This window comes from Leptodactylus fuscus, chromosome 9 (assembly GCF_031893055.1).
Source record: "Leptodactylus fuscus isolate aLepFus1 chromosome 9, aLepFus1.hap2, whole genome shotgun sequence".
NCBI lineage: Eukaryota > Metazoa > Chordata > Amphibia > Anura > Leptodactylidae > Leptodactylus > Leptodactylus fuscus.
This window is the reverse complement of record NC_134273.1, coordinates 79,895,757-79,920,585: the sequence shown is the minus strand read 5'-3', so window position 1 is coordinate 79,920,585 and position 24,829 is coordinate 79,895,757. Positions and strand designations below refer to the sequence as shown.

Sequence of the window (24,829 nt, the reverse complement as noted above, 5' to 3'; positions counted from 1 at the left end):
TTGCGTTACAGTTGCTACGCATGAGTCTCCTTCACACGTGTACAGAGGGGGAAGGCTCCATACTTGGTAAGTTCATGGGACGTGACCTAAGGTATAGGAGATTCCTGGTAAAAACCGAGTCACACTACATGGTGGGTTCACAGGGACTCTCTTAAACGCAAGGGGAGGAGGAGGGGGGTCTTATAGTAAAGCTGTTTAACCCTTTAGATAAGGGCACTCATTATTTGACCAATCAAAAGATTGAACCATTAACATGCTAGACTTGAGTTGGGAGATCAGTGGGAATTGTTAAAGAAATTCCCTAAATAGTGGTGTAGCGTGAAGTTCTTGCATTCCAATGCAAAATCGGTAACAGGCCCCACCCCCATCTCCCATATGCACTTTATAATACTGGTATCATCTCTGGGTCAATTCTCTGGTATTTAAAGGGGTCATTCTTTCCCATCAACCACAAACACCCCTTAAGATACTGGGTGTCTAAAAGAACCAGTGCACCCTCATCCTACGCCCGAACCTCGTAGCCCAAGTACAAAACCTTCATATATGGTACGGGGCCATATATGGCCAATTCCAAAGTGTCCACTAGTCCCAACTCTGAAACTATGAGGCCAAGTAGAAGATCCCCCATAAGTAATAGGGTGTTGGGAATAGCCACTGCCAAAGTACATCCTAGTCCCAATTCTTCTAGCCCAAGTAGAAGATCCCATATGTGACAGAAATGGCCAGTACTGAAATGAATCCTAGTCCCACCTCTGGACCTCTTGGCCCAAGTGGGAAACCCCATAGGTGAAAGGGCGCCAGACATGGCCAGTGTTGAAATCCATCCCAGTATTACCTCTGAACCTCCTAGTCCAAGTAGAAGACTCCCATAAATACAAATGGCCAGTTTTGTAATGTGTCTTAGTCCCACCTTGGAATCCCATCTTCAAGACCTTCAAAAGCAATATGGTGTCTGAAATGACCAAAGCTAAGACGCATCTTCAGGACCATAATATGGACCATAGCAAAACATTCAGTAACTTTTTATTACTATCCCTAAACATGTGTCTTTAGTTATTGAATTGTCCATTCTCACCTCTCTTCTTGGCCCAAAATTAAAAAACACACCTACGTTAATCCATCAAACGTTGCAAGCATCGGAAACTTTTTTGGTCTTCTTGCACTGCTCATCTTGGAATTTCTTGAGCCAAGAGGAAAGATACAGAAGGTCTGTAGATACCGACATATATACAACCGCTTTATACAACAAATCTCAAAAACTACTCTCATATCTTATGGAGTCGATATCGGTAGAAGGTGGCAATAAATCGAACGTTGGCCCTTTTCCTAGGGTTGATTCATGACATCCCACCTCATCCAACCTCAAGAATATTCCTGTCTCTTTTGTTAGCTTCAACAACTAGAATTAGTGCCGGGGTCAACTTGAGCTTGAGCCCCCTCCCCATGGTCTATCTGCAACCAGTCCGGAGCCATGTCTGGAAGTCACCCATGACTTCTGTAACTAAAATTCCCTGACCTGCCCCCCTCCTTTAGGTCAACAAACTTTAAAGGGGCATTGGACAGGGTCTTTAAAAAAACAAGCGGCCTATTTATAACCAGACAAAAGCGTAAAGGCAAACAGAGACACAACATGCAGACGCCGCCGAGAGATACCGAGCAAGGCTCGGGGGAGAGAGCTTGACTCCTCAATAGAGCTGGATTTAATTATCATATTTAAAGGGAATGTGTCGGCAGAAAAGGACTTAATTTTTAATCAAATTTTATGTTAAATATAATTTTTGAGAATTTTTGGTGAGGTTTTTAAAAATGTTTCCATGTTTTAAAAATTTCATAAAAATCTTGCAGTTCTGACTCTGGCCACAAGGCTGGTTAATAGGCTGAGACTTTATGTTTTCTGTAGGAAATTTATGATATATATGTAGATAAGACACAGAATCCACCAATCACAATCTTATCTACTAAACGCTCCCCCTTCTCTGACCAGTGGTCACAGGGCAGGTCTCGAAATCTCTCCTGTAGAAGTCAGTAGGGTCTGCTCCAGACCATTGTGTCCATAGCCCATGGCCCCTCTCCAGGACAAGAAGTCACAAAGTATTTAAGACTTAGTGGTAAGAGTTGGAATTGGAAGATTTTTAGGATCTTTAAAAAAATATATAGAAAAAATATAAAATAAAAAATATATATAAAATAGAAAAAAATATAAAAATGAAAATTAAAAACATCACCAATAAATTCTTTAAAAAAAATTTAAAAATTTTCTGGTAATACTTTTCCTTGAAGCAGCTCATATATAAAACTAATACTGGTTGTTCCCAATTATTTCAATAGGACCAATCCATCATCTACATATTGGGGTTGTCACGAGTTTCCCCCTACAATGACAATGGTAGTGTATTTACTAATATTCAGTGTCAGACTGACCCATCGGAGTACCAGAGGATCCTCCTGTGACCCCGGACTCTAACACAGTAATGGCTCCGCAGATTTAAAGGGTACTACAGTTAATTTTCTATGGCTTGTCTGCCCCAGAATCATTTTATCTGGTGGCCCGAAGGCACCTCAATCCAACACTGCTAACATTTCAATCCCAAATAATGGAACCAAACAACCCCTTTTTAAACAAATTAGCTTAAGCCCACCACTTTTGATTCAGATCTACTGTGATTAGTTGATCGCCAGGTCATCTTCAGTATAAAAAGGGGTTGGAGGCGCTATTGCATTGGTGTCTATGGAAAAGGTTACCTGGAAATGGTGGTGAAAAGTGGTATTGCAATTACGACCACAATGAAATTTATAGGAATCTTCAAGTAAAGCAAGTTATGTAGACTCTTATTATGGAGGAGATACATTGCCTTTCCCAAGAATAATATTGTTCACCTTAATCCTATCCTAATACCAAGATTTACTATCATTGATCTATCATTGATGAAGCCAGAACATGAGTAATCTGGAGATCTCCTTGTAGACAGCTTTATTAGCTGCTTTACATGGTCAATGCTAGAACTAATTCTAGGGTTTACAGTTAATCGAGCCCATTGACATCAGACAATGGCCGGGTCTGTGCTATCGGACAGTCAGCTAATGGGGCTGCAAAATAAGATTTGTTTTACACTTTTAGCTGAATACTATGTCTGATATCCATAACTATGAAATAAACAAGAGCTTCACCAGCACAAACTACTCCAGTCCGTCTATGGTAGTAAACAGTAAGTTACACACATAATGTATTGCATCATAACTGCGTATACACAACGATAAGTGGCCAATAAAACATCCACCAAGAAAACCCTATAAATCTATATGTGCTCATGTCCCCCTGTACAACATATGTGGCCAGCAAAACAAGAGATGGCAAAATCAATACAAACTCCAAAAAATTTGAATGTAATAAAAAAATACGTCATAAACAAAACCAAACCAAATAATACAAAGCCAACAAAACAACATATACAACTCTATATACCCAACAATACATGACGTCAACACTAATATGGGAAACTCCAAGAGCAATGGCAGACATGGGTGACCCTCAAAGGAGCCTGACTGTAAAATTTTGACCCATAGTCTGTGTCGCGCCATGAACTTTTTAGGCGCCCCTCGTAGCCGTTTACATGGCATACAATGAACTCCATTACCGACGAGCTTCAAATAGCTGATCCAAGGAGTGCCCGGTGTTGGACCCCTGCTGATCTGCAACCTATGACCTAGGCTAGGGATAGGTCACCATTTGATAAATCCCAGGTTAAATGGGGATGGGGAAGGTGCAATGTATGAGCAACAAAAATTCTTCCAAGATGCTTACCAGGGTTTCTTAGGCTGAACATATAGTGATATGTTAGTTAAAGGGGTATATATAGATATATATATCTATATAGATAGTTCCGGTGGTGGTCTGACCTCTGGGACCCCTGCCAATCACGAGATCGATCCTGATCCCCCTTTCACAATGGTGGCCACACCACAACTAGGCAGGACAAGGGGCCCCAGTACTGAGTCAGCACCGCAGTCCCGACAGTCCCATAAAGTGAAGCTACTGTATGTATCATCCCAACCATTCCTTTCAACTCCCCATTAGTCGATGACTACGTGACTATACAAGAAGCAATTAAAATATTTTATTTGAAAAAAAAATATTTTTACGATATATGATAGACACGGAAACTTCCACCTATGGGCCGGCGTCTATATTCTCACAGCGGTTAGTTCATCTTCAGCCACATATAAGTTTATGATGTTGGATAATAGAGCTGGGACTGGGGGGATGAACATACCACAGAATTACAGAGGACGTTCATGCGGCTCGGGGACAGAATAGACGTTTGTTCTCTCTGAATTGCCGTAGGTCTTTGAGTTTATCATTTAAAAATAAGTTATTTTTCCAGTCCCCTCTCCCGGCTGAAAGAAACTTTTTGTCTTCTTAAAGATTGCAATATCATGGGATTTTGAAGCAAAATGTTAAATATTTCAACATTTGGTTTTTATTCAAACAATACACACTGTGCATTATTCCCCCCCGCACAGCGAAGACATCTGCCTATAGTATGAATGAAGAACTATGAACTATGGATCAGGGAATCTTAAAGGGTACGACCACTTCTGAACACAAGTTTGCAGTTTAGAAATCATTTACATATACAGTTGACTCAATTTGTATACAGTCACCGGCCACTTTATTAGGTACACCTGTCCAACTGCTCGTTAACACTTAATTTCTAATCAGCCAATCACATGGCGGCAACTCAGTGCATTTAGGCATGTAGACATGGTCAAGACAATCTCCTGCAGTTCAAACCGAGCATCAGTATGGGGAAGAAAGGTGATTTGAGTGCCTTTGAACGTGGCATGGTTGTTGGTGCCAGAAGGGCTGGTCTGAGTATTTCAGAAACTGCTGATCTACTGGGATTTTCACGCACAACCATCTCTAGGGTTTACAGAGAATGGTCCGAAAAAGAAAAAACATCCAGTGAGCGGCAGTTCTGTGGGCGGAAATGCGTTGTTGATGCCAGAGGTCAGAGGAGAATGGCCAGACTGGTTCGAGCTGATAGAAAGGCAACAGTGACTCAAATAGCCACCCGTTACAACCAAGGTAGCCAGAAGAGCATCTCTGAACGCCGCACAGTACGTCCAACTTTGAGGCTACAGATGGGCTACAGCAGCAGAAGATCACACCGGGTGCCACTCCTTTCAGCTAAGAACAGGAAACTGAGGCTACAATTTGCACAAGCTCATCGAAATTGGACAATTGAAGACTGGAAAAACGTTGCCTGGTCTGATGAGTCTCGATTTCTGCTGCGACATTCGGATGGTAGGGTCAGAATTTGGCGTCAACAACATGAAAGCATGGATCCATCCTGCCTTGTATCGGTAACGGTTCAGGCTGGTGGTGGTGGTGTCATGGTGTGGGGAATATTTTCTTGGCACTCTTTGGGCCCCTTGGTACCAATTGAGCATCGTTGCAACGCCAAAGCCTACCTGAGTATTGTTGCTGACCATGTCCATCCCTTTATGACCACAATGTACCCAACATCTGATGGCTACTTTCAGCAGGATAATGCAATGCCATGTCATAAAGCTGGAATCATCTCAGACTGGTTTCTTGAACATGACAATGAGTTCACTGTACTCCAATGGCCTCCACAGTCACCAGATCTCAATCCAATAGAGGAGCATCTTTGGGATGTGGTGGAACGGGAGATTCACATCATGGATGTGCAGCCGACAAATCTGCGGCAACTGTGTGATGCCATCATGTCAATATGGACCAAAATCTCTGAGGAATGCTTCCAGCACCTTGTTGTATCTATGCCACGAAGAATTGAGGCAGTTCTGAAGGCAAAAGGGGGTCCAACCCGTTACTAGCATGGTGTACCTAATAAAGTGGCCGGTGAGTGTATATATTACATTACTTATCCTGAGTTACATCCTGTATTATACTCCAGAGCTGCGCTCACTATTCTGTGGTACAGTCACTGTGTACATGCATTACATTACTTATCCTGTAGTGATCCTGAGTTACATCCTGTATTATACTCCAGAGCTGCGCTCACTATTCTGCTGGAGCGGTCACTGTGTACATACATTACATTACTTATCCTGTATTATACCCCAGAGCTGGACTCACTATTCTGCTGGTGCAGTCACTGTGTACATACATTACATTACTTATCCTGTATTATACTCCAGAGCTGCGCTCACTATTCTGCTGGTACAGTCACTGTGTACATACATTACATTACTTATCCTGTATTATACTCCAGAGCTGTGCTCACTATTCTGCTGGTGCAGTCACTGTGCACATACATTACATTACTTATCCTGTATTATACTGCAGAGCTGCGCTCACTATTCTGCTGGTACAGTCACTGTGTACATACATTACATTACTTATCCTGTATTATACTCCAGAGCTGCGCTCACTATTCTGCTGGTACAGTCACTGTGTACATACATTACATTACTTATCCTGTATTATACTCCAGAGCTGCGCTCACTATTCTGCTGGTACAGTCACTGTGTACATACATTACATTACTTATCCTGTATTATACTCCAGAGCTGCGCTCACTATTCTGCTGGTACAGTCACTGTGTACATACATTACATTACTTATCCTGTACTGATCCTGAGTTACATCCTGTATTATACTCCAGAGCTGCGCTCACTATTAAACAAATCATCAAAGCCAGCCTTCTGCAGGGATCCAGTCAATGAGATATCAGCTCCCAATGTGGGGGTGTGCTGGTCGGTCGGGGTCTTCGGCATCGGTCGGGAGGGGGGGGGGGGGACATGTCAAAAGTTCACCATGGGGCCCCGCCATTCCTAGTTACTCCACTGCACACGATCATGGGCCTGGGTAAGTAGACCTTTACTAAAGCTAGCTGACTACTCCTGGTATACAAGAAGTCGGCATCCACTATAGCATCCACGTGGCCCTGAGTCAAGATCAGCTATACGGTTGTGAGTAAAGGTTAGGTATGAGCTAACAATGTACAACACAGCCCCATATCTGAAATCCGTCACAATGGGACCTGCCCTATTAACAAAAAGGTTAAATCTACTAAAAGCGCTCTATTCAGACTCAAAAATATTTCTTTACGGACATGACCCAATAAGCATATTGTTTTCCTACAGTCTTTCGGTCTCCCGCAGGGCTCCATAGGGGTATAAAATGGATACATTGTTACAACCTACATTCATGCAAAAATAAATTCCACCAATAAATATTGTCTAATTTGACGGATTATTCTGAACTTATTCAGATTTCCAACCACTGGCGAAGGAGACAATATATGTAGTATCTTAGCCATAAAGTGTGTCGGGTCACGGAAAGTGAAGATTAAAAATACTTGACAGGGCAAAGGCCAGAAAACTGAGCTTCAAAATATTCTGTATATAACAATACCAAGATTGTCTCCAGGAAGAAAAAAGTTTGGAAATAAAGTGAAATTTGAAAGACGTGAATTTGTTTGGCCAGACATCATGCGGAGCGAGAGGTTCAGGGTCACGTGCACTTCTGGTATAGAAGAGCAATAACAGACTCGACATAGGGCAGTACATTATTCTTACATGTATGGAGAAACCTATTTTTGTTAGAAGGTCTCCCATGATATAGTGATCACAGAGTCTTGGGCCAATGGGCAACTATAATCTACTGGGTGACGGCCAACTAAATTCATCAATTTCAACGGGACTGGTCCACTATCTAAACCTCTCTATGGCGGTGTCCCAACTCTTGACCAACGATATGTTGGGTGAAAGAAGAGTGGATCATATTGGAAATCCTACCATTCCCATGGAAGATAAGCCACCACCAAAGTTAGCTCTCATAGTTGATGAGGTTGGATAAAGACATTAGTCCATCAAGTCCAACCTATAACCCTACAATCCCTAAAGTGTTGATCCAGGGGAAGGCAAAAAACCCTACGAGGCTCATGCCAACCACCCTTATCAATGATAACACATGCACCCTCAGCGGAGCACAGCGTTCATGGGTATGGAGGGTTTAGGAATAATAGACAGATGTCAAAAATTGTATGGAACTAGAGAAGTAGAGAAAAATCAGACGGCTACATTTTGTGCGTGGCACACTTCATTGCGGTCTATGGGGGGGTTATGGAAACTAACAAGAAGCCCCCCCCACCCAAATACTGTGAATGGATTGTGCTGCACATGTATACATCCTATATCCTTTTTCAGATTCCAATGGATATTGAACCACCATGATCTTGACTGGTCGGTGACCCCGTTATAGATAACGGGTATCTCTAGTAAGGCTCGGTTCACATCTGCGTTCGGGTTTCCATTCGGGGAGTCCACTTGGGTAAAAAGTAGTTAACTGGGAAAGCCATGGACACTATAGACTATAACAGGGTTCGTGTGATTTCCGCACGAAACATGTATGTTTCATGCAGAAACCGAACAGAAACCACACGGACCCCATTATAGTCTATGGGGTCTGCGGATTTCCTTAGGTAACGCCTCTACACAAACCTATACGCATAAAAAGGGGTTACCTAAGTAAACCCGCGGACACCATTGACTATAGAGTATAATGGGGTCCGTATGGTTTCTGCAGGACTTTTCTCTCCGCATGTTTGATACAGAAAGTGAGCGGATACCACACGGATCCAATTATACTCTGTAGTCTATGGGGTCCGCGGGTTTACTTAGGTAACCCTTTTTTGCGTATAGGTTTCCATTTGGGGTGTCCCTAAGTTCGGAGACCCGAACGCAGATGTGAATCGGTCTTTAAACCTTCTGCAAACACAAGAAATCTAAAATCCTCATCAGCCTTTGTTCCACAATAAGGAAATTATTGTTTAAGCAATTCCTAAAGTTCCCAAAAAGTTGGAACTGAACTTAAATTCGACAAAGTCTTGTGATCCCCTACGAAGATCTTTCCACGTACACCCAGCGTCTTCTCCCTGCCCCCCAGCCAGATTTCTGTCTCTTCAAGTGCAGCTCGTTCCCCTTAGGCCTCCTTTCTTCTCAGCCTCCTGTACTGAACACTATGAAATAATTTTTGATTCTTTGCAGACCACATCCTCTTGGTTTCCTTGATCTGGATGTGTCTTGTGGGTGATATCAGGCTCATTCCCTTCTGTGTCCTATCAGGAGCCGTCCATGGTGTGCCCCTGGCTGTTTTACAGCTCATTATAGGATTCTCTGATCATTTTCCTAAATGTATCTGTAAGATAAAGGGTGACGTGCAAATGTAATAATTCTGAAGTGCCCGCGTTCTTATATATGGCCAGGACATAAGAATACCATCAGTGAATGTAATAAGACAGATTGAGTCGGGAACAGACATTGGGTACAGAAGTCTGATCACTACATGTTACCATGTAGCCCGAGATTAAAATGGAGAGAACTATAGGATTCCTAAAATTATATGGCAATGATGGCGAGAAAAGCTGTGACAACCTCTATGCAGTTTGTGACATCCCAAAAGTTGTCAATTCCATCCACGGTAGCCTAAGGTGGATTCAGCCTTAAAATCTGCTCCAAATTCCACCTGGAATCTGCCTCCATTCATTTCTCTGGGAAGCAGATGCTGATTTTCAGCTAAAGCATCAACTTGATACTAAGGCGGATTCTGTCTGAGAATTTCTATTGAAATTGAAATGAACAAAAAGCGGAAAAATAGTGTCTGGCCAGCACAGAATGTACAATTTACACAGAAAATTGGGCAAAAAAAATTCTGCTTCTGTAGTAATATAATAGTAGTAGTAATAACCACTAGTAGGTGGAGTAATATAATATTAGAGTAGTAATATCCACTAGTAGGTGTAGTTATATAATAGTAGTAGTAATACCCACTAGTAGGTGTAGTAATATAATAGTAGTAATAATAACCACTAGTAGTTGTAGTAATATAATAGTAGTAGTAATAACCACTAGTAGGTGGAGTAATATAATAGTAGTAGTAATAACCACTAGTAGGTGGAGTAATATAATATTAGAGTAGTAATAACCACTAGTAGTTGTAGTAATATAATAGTAGTAGTAATAACCACTAGTAGGTGTAGTAATATAATATTAGAGTAGTAATAACCACTAGGAGGTGTAGTAATATAATAGTAGTCGAGTAGTAATAACCACTAGTAGGTGTAGTAATATAATAGTAGTAGTAATACCCACTAGTAGTTGTAGTAATATAATAGTAGTAGTAATAACCACAAGTAGGTGTAGTAATATAATATTAGAGTGGTAATAACCACTAGGAGGTGTAGTAATATAATATTAGAGTAGTAATTACCACTAGTAGGTGTAGTAATATAATAGTAGTAGTAATAACCACTAGTAGGTGGAGTAATATAATAGTAGTAGTAATAACCACTAGTAGGTGGAGTAATATAATAGTAGTAGTAATAACCACTAGTAGGTGGAGTAATATAATATTAGAGTAGTAATAACCACTAGTAGTTGTAGTAATATAATAGTAGTAGTAATAACCACTAGTAGGTGTAGTAATATAATAGTAGTAGTAATAACCACTAGTAGGTGTAGTAATATAATAGTAGTAGTAATAACCACTAGTAGGTGTAGTAATATAATAGTAGTAGTAATAACCACTAGTAGGTGTAGTAATATAATAGTAGTAGTAATAACCACTAGTAGGTGTAGTAATATAATAGTAGTTGAGTAGTAATAACCACTAGTAGGTGGAGTAATATAATATTAGAGTAGTAATAACCACTAGTAGTTGTAGTAATATAATAGTAGTAGTAATAACCACTAGTAGGTGTAGTAATATAATAGTAGTAATAACCACTAGTAGGTGTAGTAATATAATATTAGAGTATTAATAACCACTAGGAGGTGTAGTAATATAATATTAGAGTAGTAATTACCACTAGTAGGTGTAGTAATATAATAGTAGTCGAGTAGTAATAACCACTAGTAGGTGTAGTAATATAATAGTAGTAGTAATACCCACTAGTAGTTGTAGTAATATAATAGTAGTAGTAATAACCACAAGTAGGTGTAGTAATATAATATTAGAGTGGTAATAACCACTAGGAGGTGTAGTAATATAATATTAGAGTAGTTATTACCACTAGTAGGTGTAGTAATATAATAGTAGTCGAGTAGTAATAACCACTAGTAGGTGTAGTAATATAATAGTAGTAGTAATACCCACTAGTAGGTGTAGTAATATAATGGTAGTAGTAATAACCACTAGTAGGTGTAGTAATATAACAGTAGTCGAGTAGTAATAACCAACAGTAGGTGTAGTAATATAATAGTAGTAGTAGTAACCACTAGTAGGTGTAGTAATATAATAGTAGTAGTAATACCCACTAGTAGGTGTAGTAATATAATGGTAGTAGTAATAACCACTAGTAGGTGTAGTAATATAACAGTAGTCGAGTAGTAATACCCACTAGTAGGTGTAGTAATATAATCGTAGTAGTAATAACCACTAGTAGGTGTAGTAATATAATAGTAGTAGTAATACCCACTAGTAGGTGTAGTAATATAATAGTAGTAGTAATAACCACTAGTAGGTGTAGTAATATAATAGTAGTAGTAATAACCACTAGTAGGTGTAGTAATATAATAGTAGTAGTAATAACCACTAGTAGGTGTAGTAATATAATAGTATTTGAGTAGTAATAACCACTAGTAGGTGGAGTAATATAATATTAGAGTAGTAATAACCACTAGTAGTTGTAGTAATATAATAGTAGTAGTAATAACCACTAGTAGGTGTAGTAATATAATAGTAGTAATAACCACTAGTAGGTGTAGTAATATAATATTAGAGTAGTAATAACCACTAGGAGGTGTAGTAATATAATATTAGAGTAGTAATTACCACTAGTAGGTGTAGTAATATAATAGTAGTCGAGTAGTAATAACCACTAGTAGGTGTAGTAATATAATAGTAGTAGTAATACCCACTAGTAGTTGTAGTAATATAATAGTAGTAGTAATAACCACAAGTAGGTGTAGTAATATAATATTAGAGTGGTAATAACCACTAGGAGGTGTAGTAATATAATATTAGAGTAGTAATTACCACTAGTAGGTGTAGTAATATAATAGTAGTCGAGTAGTAATAACCACTAGTAGGTGTAGTAATATAATAGTAGTAGTAATACCCACTAGTAGGTGTAGTAATATAATGGTAGTAGTAATAACCACTAGTAGGTGTAGTAATATAACAGTAGTCGAGTAGTAATAACCAACAGTAGGTGTAGTAATATAATAGTAGTAGTAATAACCACTAGTAGGTGTAGTAATATAATAGTAGTAGTAATAACCACTAGTAGGTGGAGTAATATAATAGTAGTAGTAATAACCACTAGTAGGTGTAGTAATATAATAGTAGTAGTAATAACCACTAGTAGGTGTAGTAATATAATAGTAGTAGTAATAACCACTAGTAGGTGTAGTAATATAATAGTAGTAGTAATAACCACTAGTAGGTGTAGTAATATAATAGTAGTAGTAATAACCACTAGTAGGTGTAGTAATATAATAGTAGTAGTAATACCCACTAGTAGGTGTAGTAATATAATGGTAGTAGTAATAACCACTAGTAGGTGTAGTAATATAACAGTAGTCGAGTAGTAATACCCACTAGTAGGTGTAGTAATATAATGGTAGTAGTAATAACCACTAGTAGGTGTAGTAATATAATAGTAGTAGTAATACCCACTAGTAGGTGTAGTAATATAATAGTAGTAGTAATAACCACTAGTAGGTGTAGTAATATAATAGTAGTAGTAATAACCACTAGTAGGTGTAGTAATATAATAGTAGTAGTAATAACCACTAGTAGGTGGAGTAATATAATAGTAGTAGTAATAACCACTAGTAGGTGTAGTAATATAATAGTAGTAGTAATACCCACTAGTAGGTGTAGTAATATAATAGTAGTAGTAATAACCACTAGTAGGTGTAGTAATATAATAGTAGTAGTAATAACCACTAGTAGGTGTAGTAATATAATAGTAGTAGTAATAACCACTAGTAGGTGTAGTAATATAATAGTAGTTGAGTAGTAATAACCACTAGTAGGTGGAGTAATATAATATTAGAGTAGTAATAACCACTAGTAGTTGTAGTAATATAATAGTAGTAGTAATAACCACTAGTAGGTGGAGTAATATAATAGTAGTAGTAATAACCACTAGTAGGTGTAGTAATATAATAGTAGTAGTAATAACCACTAGTAGGTGGAGTAATATAATAGTAGTAGTAATACCCACTAGTAGGTGTAGTAATATAATAGTAGTAGTAATAACCACTAGTAGGTGTAGTAATATAATAGTAGTAGTAATAACCACTAGTAAGTATAGTAATGTAATAGTAGTCGAGTAGTAATACTCACTTGTACATGTGGTAACAGAATAATAATGGTAGTAATGTTCTTTTTATCTCAATGAAATGTGTCGCTGATGAAGAAAATATGTTTTCATTGTGTCTCAGAAAATCCCACAGAGAGTCATTGGCTGTAAACAGTGAGCGGACATGGGCTTATAATACTAACTAATACTACTAATAGCGGGTTTACACGGCCGCTCCGAGCTCTCCGAGGCAGTGACCTCCACAATACATGTTAAATAATGACTTGAATTAACACAATAAATGCTTCTTAATTTCTTTGTACTATAATTCTGGATAATGCGGCAGAATATTTTCCCTGCTATGTTTCCTGTGCACATTAATGGATCATTACAGAACACAATCTACTTATCAAATAATCTGAGTTGTAGGTGGGTCGGTGTGAACTCCCCGTGTACTTCGTATTACTCTATGCGATAACAATGATACATATTTACTGGGCAGCAATGCACGGCCATTGGGATCAGGCTTATCTATGTACAGGGGCATAGGGGGGCAACTATATAGGGGTAAAACTAGCATTTCTTATATGTTCTGCCGTGTACCAAACACTTGTACTGCATGCAGGAACAAGTATGGGATGTGGTGTTCGCCCATAGGTAAATACAATGCTAGACAATGATATTTGTCATAGGACCATCCCCCGCCATAGTAGCTGCAGTCTATGTCCTATAGACAGGCAATGGATTCCAATTGGCTTTATGCAATGTATAACTGATGGCACACACACAGGCCAATGGAACAAATCCTGATATGAGCTTCCAAGGATGCAATAAAACTATGACAGATGTGAAAATTATCAATATTCCGAATCTACATTTCTAAGAATCTTAGCGTAATTGATTTAGAAGAATTAGCCAAAGCAAACACAAGATCTCGTCTGTTCTTCAATAGGACGTGTTTATATGAAAATGGTGTAAAAAAAAGGAAAAAATTCTCTGTAACCCTCTTTCCTGTTAAGAAGCTAACTAGTCGTCAGGAAACCTTTCAAGACTTGGGAGCTTTGTGGGGCTGCCATGAGGGGATTAAGTGAGCAGTCTGACAATCAAGCCATTATAGTCGTCCAGTACATTTCTAGTGTGATAATCTCCGGCGATTAATATTACTCCGGTTAAGTAAGCACTAAGTCATCATTAATAAGAGGACAGCGGTGGCATCGTCAATGCTGCATTCAGTTTGGGATTTTTGTAGGTTTATAGATTTCCTTTGGTTTTTGGTACATGAGAACCACAATGGAAAAGAATGCGGAAGAGACGTGCATACTAGAGATGAGCGAGTAGTGTTCGATCGAATACCTCCCCGCCATAGGTTTCTGTGTAAGCGGCCGAACACCAAGGGGTTAAACGCATTGAATATTCGATGCGCTTAATGACTTGGTGTTCGGCCACTTATACGGAAAGCTATGGCGGGGAGGTATTCGATCGAATACTTGTCGCTCATCTCGAATGCATACCACAGATGGAGACCATGCCGCTGCTATGGAGCCCTTGTAAAGAGGGTGTCCAAGCCCTAGTTCATTCCACCAATTTTGCTATGGGTTGGGGAGACTATCCAGGACAGGCAAAGACGCTGATGACTAAAGGAGGAAATTAGATAGAAAATACATAAATAAATATCTAATTGGTTGGGGGCCGACGGCCACCCCCCACATGGATCATCTGTTCTTGGCCACTTCGAATACTTCCATACTATATACAGCCCAGAGCCGGAAGCAGTTGGCCCCCTATAGCTACTTCATTGGGCACTTACCTGCAGAACTGGTGCCCCATCACTGTACAAGAACCAGAGCCAACTGTTTCCAGCTCTGTACACTATATAGTATGGGTGTTGGCTGTTGGCCCCACACCAATCAGATATTTATGACCTATCCTGAAAATCCATGGCCAATGCTTTTAAGAACATATGTATACGTATAAGAGAAAAGTCATCCAAACCCCCCAATTCTGGCATAACAGGCAGGCTATCTTATTTTTTAATTGGGCCTCCCAATATGGACACTTTTAGACTCTGTATGGACATAATAATACCAATAAGGATTCAAGTATTGAAGTGTCTCTAGTTGGAAGATCCAAGTTTTGCACAAAGATCATCTATAAACCTCTATGATAGTTTAGAATCCCACAAAAGAAGGTTCTGAGACCAGGGGAATACATTGAGTAAACCCTATAGAAAAATAATAAAAATAGCTCCTTCCACAACGCCACAAGTCACACTGGGAAAGATGCAACATCCAAGAGTTTAAGGTTAGAATTTTGCCTAGGTAATACTCTTCCCTGACTATAAGGGGCATTGTTAAGGACATGGAATTTCTATGCTGTACTTCATCACTAGTGGTCAGAAGAGCCCTAAAGATCCCGATATACCTTCAATAAGTAATGGACTCCTCCATACATGTCAATTTTGTCAATGGAGACATCTTTGGCAGAAGCTTATTTCCCATTCAAACAAAATATGGCCAATCTTTATCCCTATAATCTGTGGGGAAGACTTGGGATGCCCTTAAACACATAGATGGTTGGCCGGTCCCACCAAAATCAATGGGTTTGGATGACTTTTGTCTTATGTGTTTGGGGCTTTAAGGTGAGGATCAACCACTCCAGTTCCATATTGCCCACCATCGCCTAACCACACTGCAGAGATATCACGGGACCATAAACGATAATTTCATAATCAAAAATTTGTGTCGTCAATCTTACATAATTTTGCCATAAGATAGCCAAAAGGATGATATTTTTAGAAAGCAGTTGGTGGATTGTCGTCATTTTCAACGCCATTGCCCATGTAAATTGTCACATTGTATTGGCAGGATAACTACAGGAAATGTCAAACCATCTCCGAACAATATCGCTCCCAACTGGGGTCTTAGTTATCTCATATCAGAGACAATTTTGACATTTTCAATTCCTTCAACAATCTCGAGTGGTTTTCTCAGTGGTCAGAGACACTCAGATATTTTTTTTCTTCTCCCCCGAAAGAAATGTTCAAAGAACAAAGTAAACTGATGTCCGCAAAAATTTTATTTGGTTTTAAGCCGTTATTTTCTTTTGCGCTATTCATAAGTAGACTACAGAAGACAATTGTCTCCGAAACACATCTGCCCAAAGGAGGGAAGAGCCGCACAAGGAATGCAAAGTGCCACAGGAATGGACAAACAAAGAATGGAGATCTTGTTAGGTTGGGATTGAGCCGTGCAGTGAAAATAGCCTATAGCCAAAGGTTCTAGACGTCACAGGCCATAAACAACAAATTTGGAATTTTGACCCAGTTGCTTTCAGCTCGAAAAGTCTTTAAAATATTTAAGAAGTTGAATAAGCTCCTCAAGACGTAAAGTCAACCGAGTCTGTGCTAGGAAGGGTTTCAAGTTGGTTAGATAATGTGGATTGTATAAGACGGCTTAATGATCCTTCTTGGTTACAAAATGTCCAAAAAGATTCTAAAGATGTCAATAGTTGTCGGTCGAACACTCATTTGGCCAAAAGCTATTCCTCCCGACCCCCTGACTCCGTACTCATACATGTGTTCTCACTAAAGAGAGGAGAGTAAGCCTGTTACTTGAAGAAGTAGCTTATCCAAGGTGAGAAAAAAAGGGTTGGACATATCGAAATTTTACATGCCCAATACTTCTTCCGCCTAACCAAATTTCTCTGGGGAGAGTTGAGACACTGCCATACCTGTACAATAGTTAGAAAGGTAGAAATACAGATTTCTTAGGACTTTGGACGTAGATACCCTAGGTATCAAATTTTACCAAAAATGCTCCTTAAAGAAGATGTCCCATTGGTCAACATTTTTCCATATATCATCTGATGGATGTTGTAGAACCCAACCCTATTAGGAAAAATAGAACATTTGATGTATAATCTAAAAATTAGAGGACAAGCAACCTAAAAATTGGGCCCAAATATATTGTTACTATCATATGCTAGTCCAAAAACACTGTTGATACTGATCTGAAAGATCAGCTCTACGAGAAGACCATCTTTGCTTGTGGCCAGATTCGTCATGGTGGATCTTCAATCCCTTACATCCTATATACAATATACCGTACGTCTTGAAAACAACCAGCACCTCAAGGTTACAGAGGTGAAACTTGTAGCCCCAATGTAATATAGAGCCCCCACTTTCCGGTATAATATTGGCACCACCTCTACTTATGCCCCTGAGTGGTTGTCACATAGAAAATCCACGGTACATTTTACATTTACAATTCGAGATCAAATTCTCCATATGTAATATTATTTTGACTAACAACCTAAAATACTTCATGCAGAGTGTGAATTATACATTAAAAATACCCAGATAACCGCCTCTGTTTATTTTCACTTTATTCTTTTTTTTTTTTTTTCTGAGCAAACTGTGAAATTGAGAATCAGATTGTGGTTGCTGATAACATCTGCTGAGTGATATCCAGGAGTGAAGCGCAACGCAGCACAAATTCAGCTACGACAAAGAGATAGTATAAGGAAAAATGCAATAATATATTAACGTTAGGAACCATCAATAATCACGAGTGGACAGGTCACCCCCAAAGGTCAACACACTCCTCTTCTGCTGCTGAAGAAGACATCCCATGTAGACTTAAAGAGTACCTTTCACCACTTCCACTTGCTCGAGTTCTTATCGTACTTCAATAGTTGCCACTTTCCTGATTCCAACACAGTTGGAATTTTTTTTCTAGCCCTCACCGTTCCTGAGCAATCGGTGCTCTTACTTTCAGCACCAATATGCAAATTAGGTTCTCAACTGTCAAGTGGGTGGTCCTAGACTCGTTCAGGCAAAACGGGACCAGTCACCTGACAGTAGAAACCATAACTGTGCTGAAACTAACAGCAATGGTGAGGGCGAGAGATAAAATTCCAACAATGGAGTGGTGACTATTGAAGAAGACTGCGCGGGTGCAGTGAATGTATAGAAGATTGAAAGCCAGGCCGGAAGAAGACGTGTAGAGGCCAGTTCCTGAAGAAGATGAAGGCGGCACTGGAGAGTTCTCTTGCAGCATTGGGGACGCCCCCAGTGCTGTTTGAACGCTGGGGATCGCCCCCAGTTCTGTGAGAGAACTTATTTGCATAAAGACGGAAAACGGAATATCTACCGAACGGCGGCCTAGAGAACACATCTAAGGGTAGGAGACGAATAGCCTTTCTTAAGGCTATTCCTACATGTTAGTTAGAAAAAAAGGGATTCTAATTATAGGATCCCTTTAAACCATTACCAGCCTCTTCAGAAACTACAGAGAACTATCTTTGGTCATCCAATCTGATTTTGGTCAATCTTGGCACATTACTCCTCCCATCACCTCCTGTGCCAGATTCCGCCTCTTGGGGTTTCCATTCCTTACCCTGGATGGTACAGCCTCTCAGTAAAAAACTATAATAATCTAGTAAAGCATTGAGTCCACTCTGGGCGGTAAGTTTACACCCCATGAACAGGAGAGAGCGTTGGCCATGGTCTTTGGTTCTTCATCAAACAGCTTTCACAGCTCAATATAAAATTAATGAGAGACAACGTGTTACATTATAAGTGAGAATCTTCTGAATCATAGTATAACACCATTGTCTAAGATCTACATGGAAGTCAGCACTTCACAAATACTTCAATTACCAACCGGGGCCTAATTCCTGAGAAATGTGTCATTGCAACAAGACTGGGATTGTATAGACATAACCTGCCACGATTGAGAAAAATAAGACATGTAGTAAATGTCACTTTCTATAGGGGGTTAGGAAAATTTTTGAATTTTTTTTTGTAGGACAATTTTGTGACATGTCAAGGGAAATTGTCCACCTACTTCTAAAATGGAATTATTCTCATAAGACTGGGATTGTATAGATACAAATTGTAACCAATCGAGAAAAAATAAAAACATGAGCTCACATTGTACGTCTGACTGCTTCTAGAAGAGGTTAGGAAATTTTTGAGATTTTTTTAAAAAGTTTCTTTATTATATGATTGTGAAATGTAAAGGGAATATGTTTACCTATTTATAATCTGGTATTATTTTCAAGAGAGTACAGTATTCTCTGGCAAGTCCATTTGGCCCCAGGAGAGACGACAGGATCTCCTGCGGCCAAAAAGCAAAAAAGGAAAACATTCAAAGGAAAAGCTGGTGAAACCTGATGACGTTGACATAACCAGATGACTATCTAATGTGTATGGGACCTTCTGACTCACCCTAATAGGAACTCAGTAGAAACTCGTTGGATTGGGATCCCTGCCATGGTATACATCAGTCTATGAGACAGCTAAGGGCCCACACATACTGTGACAAAGGGTTAATTTCACACTAACAATCCCCAGTGTTGGTTATAAAATTGGGGCTGTCAATCCGTATTATAGGCCTAGAGGTTATATACAAAGTCTCGTAAAGGCAGTGAAGTCTTTTCGCGTATTACACGGTGGAGTCTAGCAAAAGATGCAAAAAGGTCATTCGGCAAGACGTTTTCTTCATGGCGCAACTCCAAAAATGTAGTTTGTTCCTGTTGTGACTGGTTGTTAAAATTTGTGTAAAAACGGGGCAACACCGTGGCTCAGTGGTTAGCATTGCAGCCTTGCAGTGCTGGAGTCCTGGGTTCCAATCCTGCCAGGAAACATCTGCAAGGAGTTTGTTTGTTCTCCCGTGTTTGCGTGGATTTCCTCCTGTTCTACAAAGACATACTGATTGGAAAAAAAAACTTACATTGTGATCCTTATATGGGGCTCACAATATACATAAAAAATAAAAAAAAATGTGTAAAAATTTAACCTATTCAGACCATATATGTCTTACAGATCCCTCAATAAAAATTATACCACAAGTTTCTATACAACAACTCCTTTCAAGGGTTTGTCTATTGATTAAAATGGAATGGTGTAATACTTAATTTCTCCTGCGGTGGTGCTGTAGGGAAATTGAACAGTTCCTGGCAGGTTTCACCATACATTGTATTCCCCTGGATTACATTCACACTCTATTATCAAGATATTGATGGAAAAGCCTTCAAATAAAAGTGAATTGTCAAACATCAAGGGCCCCTTTAAGAAGGTGATAAAATTGTTGTCTCATCAGAGACAACCCCTTTTAGGATGAGGCCCTCAGGGTGAACAGCTGATTGTCCCAAGTCTTTTTCCTCGCAGATGTTTCCTGGCACTTCCTGGCCACTGTAGGAGAAATTTTATAGTACATGGTGGCCATTTAGATGGATGTCCATATAATTAAAGGACTATTTGAGTCCACTACAACGGAAGCTGTTCGTAAAGACTAGCTCTCTTTCCACCTCTTCGATGCCAGAGTCCTGAGCGGAGGACCAATTCTATGATGTCCATACGCCCCACGAGTCAACTCATATAATGGACGAGTCTAAGTACCCAATGACCAAATATTTTTGTAGTCTATTTTTGCATTCATAAATTTTTAAGGTAAAAATTTCCTATGGAAAATTTCATACAATATCCTATTAGTAAGTTTTTATCGTACGTATCACATAGAGATAGATGTAAACATGTAGGGTCAGCCCAGTCTCGTGTACAAGATTAACACCTGAAGGGACGGACCTATCGTTCCATATTTAACGGATCATAAGACTTCCACTGTCACCTCTCCTGATAATATGGTCAGTGTACTAAAAGGAGATTCACATGACTGGGTAACCCTCTCCAAGAGATGCAGTTTCCTTCCTTAGACAGAATGAACCCTACACACAGAGCTTTCCTTCTGTCCAAGGAGGAATGAAGAACCCTTAGGCTCTCGTCATGTGTTTTTCTCTGGGTCTAAAATAAAGGAGTTACCAGTTGCTAATGAATGTCATTAACCTTTAGAGGATCGTCTACTGTCTGGGAGATGCGGAGAAAAAAAAGACAATAAAGATCAAAAAGATTGGTGTATTTTTGTGGACTAAATCGAAAAAGCTCCAAAAAATTTTTTATTTCAAAAATAAAATTTATAAAAATTAATCGATGGATGGGCGCATATATATACGGACATATTGTAGTGAAATGATGACTTAGGCTAAGTTCACATCTACCCGGAGTCATAGCCGAGGTCCCACATGTGTCTGCCAATCATCTATACCAATAATGTAGGCGGGCCTTAGGAGCTTAGATACTCTTTGTCCCTATATATGGATAGCTCCAATATAGCTCATACCCATGACTCCCCCTCGTGTCCCAAGATAAAAATATATGTCAGCAATTATATATAGTTAACTCTATATGTCCCATTAACATGAATATGATATTTAACCATGTCCTTTTTTATCACACATAGATCACCCTTATAAACGTCAACGGGTCCGTAAAAAAGAAGACAATGACCTAGAGTTATAGAAAGGATAGAGAATGAAACAGAAAATAAACAACCCCATAAGCAATGAGTAAAACTGAGACAATTTATATCTTGTCCAAATTCTGTTACCCAGTTTCTTTAAGGCTGCATGGCTATTTGAGGGCTTGTTTTTTGTGAGACTCATCACTTTTTTTTTTTTTACATATCAAGTTATAGCAACATTTAAGTTACATGAATTTTGTTTTGTACAGAAGAACGCATAAAAAGTTAGTTCTGTCCTTTTAGTCCACTTTTTATAAAAGTCAACACAAAAACGAATAACCTTAGAGCAAAACCTTGTGAGGGTTAAAAAAAACCAGGTGGGAATAAATACTATATTTTATATTGTCTGTGTCCAAAGGAGAGTGGGTAGATGTAAATTAGATTTAGTTTTTTAAAGAATTTTTTTGTATGTTTTATTCTGCATTATTTCAATGTTTTAAAATATGAAATATATTTTGTTAAAATTTCTTTAACATAATGTAATGTCATATGTCTGTCTACACTGCTGTGCAAAATATTCAGGAAGGTGTGGAAATATCATGCTGCAAAGTAAGAATGCTTCCACAAATAGAAGTGTTAATTTATATTAGTCAATGAACAAAATGAAGTGAATGGAGAAAAGAGAAATGTAAATCCCATCAATATTTGATGTGACCTTTGCCCTTTGCCTTCCATCAGTTCTTCTCGGTACTTGCAGTCAGTTTTTGGCAGGACTGGGCAGGACGGTTGTTCCCACCATCTTGGAGAACTAAGCCCAGATCTTCTGTGGATGTAGGCTTGCTCCAATATTTATGTCTGGGATTCAAGTTCCCTCTGATCCAGGCCTATATTTCTAGAGAACTGCTGTGAATCACAGAAATTATTGTATGGGTGCTCAAGCAGTTATAGTCAGGATGCCGGACGGGGACCCTTTATTGCTTTATTGGAAAGGAGTTAAAGTAACACTCCTGGAAAAATAATTCTATACTGTAGTTATGCTCTGTGCAGGTTCTGCAGGGGTGGAGCATGAAGTAGCAATTATATATTTACTGCTATTCCTGTACCAAGCACCGCCCCCGCGGATCCTGCACTAATCTTTACCCAAAATATTACCTTAGTACAAAGTGTTCCTTTAAGATAGCTTAGATATAAATGTTTCCTGGCTCACACGGCATGCTGGGAACATTACAGTTTTAATTTTCACATACAGTAATATAGAAGAAGTAATAACTCCCCTGGGTGTTGTACCAGTTCTCAGTATATGAGCTGTGAATAATGTATTTTTAGGCTCCTTTAGGAAAACAGTAACGCAGAGTTGGTTAAAGGGTTTTATGATCAGGTATGAGATTTGTTACTATTATTTTCTAATGTATGCAAACATTATATTTCATATGGTAAATGCGTTAGCCATTGTATCGCCTTTCCATCTACTGTAGCCGACCTCATTTGACATCATATCAATCACCTCCCCCTTTAGGATGGTTCATCAATCTGAGATTGGTGGCGGTCCAACAACCAGCACCCCAATGATCAATGGATTGGGCACTGTGTACGGAGCCAGAAACAGATGGCTCCATGCTCTGCGTAGTGGCCCTGGCGTACTATTATAGCTTAGGTCCCATTCATCTCAGCCACCACAGGGCTTGGGAGCTGGAGCTTACTGCATATAACTTATAGCGGTAAACTCTAAAGCGCCCCCTAGTGCTTACTACATGCAGATCACCGTGAAAAGATGGGATTCTAGAACCATCCTCTAAAGCGAACCTTGTCTTTAACTGCAATCTATCATTTTATCTAGTGGACCCAAGCAACCTCAGTCTAGGTGCTTATTCACACAACAGGGTTTGACGGTTGTATGCTAGCCAATTTTTTAACAGCCAGCACATGACTCCATTGAAAATAACATATTTATTTAATGACATAACATTTAGTGAGAAATAATAGGAACTTGCTATGCAGGCCCGACGCCTGAGCAGAGCCGACTGCGCATGTGCGTGTATGTGCGTGCATGTTCGCGCATGCGCAGTCGGCTCTGCCTACGCCGGATGCCTAGGCAGAGTGAATTCCACCCGGAAGAAGATGCGGGGACGCAGCACGGGGAAGACTTCGGAAAGGTAAGAGAAGAACCAGCGTTGATTGGCAGAATGTATAGCATTCTGCCAATCAACGCTGGTTCTGCATCGAACCTTAATCTTCGAACAGCTAGTAGTGTTCGATCGAGTACGAGTATTTCGAATACTGTAGTATTCTATCGAACACCTACTCGATCGAACACTACTCGCTCATCTCTATCAATGAGCAATATTCCACCATCGGGCAATATAGGTTCTGCTGCCATAATACCATATATCACAGACAGCCTACGCCAAAAGAAAAAGCTGCTGCAAGTAGCGTAGATGTAAGCTTCCTGTCCAGATGTTGCAGATGTTTGCACGTACGCTTTATATAAGGCACTAACAAATTAGCATTTCACAGCCTTTTACGCAACACAGTACCTATGAAATCCGATTAAGTGAAAATGATTTGACATTTCTACACTATTTGGTCTGGTAAATGTTTTGCTTCCTGCTGCAGATTTTTTCACTTCTATCCTTCATGTGCCAGATAGATATAATGCAGCTTTGATTTCACTTAGTATTATATTTTTTTCATTAAGGGAACTTCAGATAATCCTGTTTAGCTCATGTCCAATTGACAATAAAATGATTTGCACGTCTTTGTTATCCACGCTCTGCTGGCCTCGCACATACAAAGCCTATTTTAGTCATGTCGTGGAGAGTCCAGCCAGACTACTGGGACCAGACTGACCCGACCCCAGCCTGGACATCAATGGCCCTCACTGACTGTCTCGTCATCCCACCCTGCCCCTCAGACAACAAAAGGAACTTTGAAGACCTAGGACATGTTTTGATATCTTGACATCTATGAAGACACCATATCTAACTATGAGGATGGACTGACCAACTAAAGCATCAAAAGGTCAATTTGTGCGTTGTCTTTGGAGCAACTCCCTTCAGAGAGCTCATTTGCATATTGACAAAAACAGTGATATATAGGTGACACTAAACTATCTATCTGCAGGGCTGGGGTGATATGCTGGGTCTGGTGACAGTAACCTATCTATCTGCAGGGCTGGGGTGATATGCTGGTTCTGGGGACACTAACCTATCTATCTGCAGGGCTGGGGTGATA

The 24,829-nt window shown here is 39.5% G+C and overlaps 1 protein-coding gene across 7 annotated transcripts in view; it reads right to left on the bottom strand.

Moving 5' to 3' along the window:
* Nucleotides 1-24,829, bottom strand: part of MITF (melanocyte inducing transcription factor) — a 128,627-nt gene that overhangs the window by 13,871 nt on the left and 89,927 nt on the right. The gene's annotated exons all lie outside the window — the stretch shown is intronic.